Below are 1,341 nucleotides of genomic sequence, written 5' to 3' on the forward strand. Positions count from 1 at the left end.
CTGTGCCCTCTTGCAGGGGAGGACATGGGATCCCTGTCATGGGGCTGTGTCAGTCATGGTGGGTGTTACAGCCACGGGGCTGTGCCCTCTTGCAGAGGAGGACACGGGATCCCTTTCATGGGGCTGTGTCAGTCATGGTGGGTGTCATAGGGCTGTGCCCTCTTGCAGAGGAGGACATGGGATCCCCGCCACGGGGCTGTGTCCCCTGATGGTGGCTGTCACCACCATGGGGGCTGTGTCCCATCACAGTGGATGTCATGGCCATGACATCCCTCACAGGGTAGGACACGATGTCCATGCCAGTAGGGTGTGCCCTCATGGTGACTGTCATGGCCATGGGGCTGTGTTCCTTGCAGGGGAGGATGTGGTGTCATTGCCGTGGTGGTTGTGTCCCCTCACACGGGACAAGGACACAGGGGCCTTTCCATAGAGCTGTGTCACGACCACAGGGCTGTATCCTCTTATGGTGGAGGACAAGGAATCCTGCCATTGGGCTGTGTCCCTTCATGGCACATGTCACCACCATGGGGCTGTGGCCCTTCATGGGGGAGGACATGGGGACCGTGCTATGGTGGATGTGTCCCCTCGCGAGGGTAGGACATGGGGTCCCTGCAGGGTCTGTGTCCCCTCCTGGGGGAGGACACGGGGTCCCTTCTATGGGGTTGTGTCTCCTCAGTGTGGGTGTCACCACCATGGGGCTGTGTCCCCTCAGGAGGGAGAGGATCATGGGGTTCCTTCCGTGGTAGCTGTGTCACCTCACGAGGGAGGACATAGGGTCTCTTCCATTGGGTTGTGACTCCTCAGCGTGGTTGTCACCACTGTGGGGCTGTAACCCCTCACAGAGGGTGCCATGACCATCGGGGTGTGTCCCCCCAAGAGGGAGGGGATCATGGGGTCCCTTCCATGGGGCCATGTCCCCTCATGAGGGAGGTCATGGGGTCCCTTCCATGGGGCTGTGCCCCCCAGGAGGGAGGAGGTCATGAGATGCCTTCTATCGAGTTGTGTCCCCCCAAGAGGGCGGGGATCATGGGGTCCCTTCCATGGGGCCATGTCCCTTTACGATGGGTGTCACCACTGTGGGGCTGTGAGTTTTCACAGAGGGTGCCATGACCACGGGGCTGTCCCTCCTGAGAAGGGAGAGGATCATGGTGTCCTTCCATGGGACTGTGTGCCCTGATGATGGATGTCACGACCATGGGGCTGTGTCCCCCGAGAAAAGAGAGAATCATGGTGTCCCTTCCATAGAACTGTGTGCCCTGATGATGGATGTCATGACCACGGGGCTGCGTTCCCCGAGAAGGGAGAGAATCATGGTGTCCCTTCCATGGGACTGTGTGCCCT

Source organism: Corapipo altera, unplaced genomic scaffold, assembly GCF_003945725.1.
Source record: "Corapipo altera isolate COAL_440 unplaced genomic scaffold, ASM394572v1 295, whole genome shotgun sequence".
NCBI lineage: Eukaryota > Metazoa > Chordata > Aves > Passeriformes > Pipridae > Corapipo > Corapipo altera.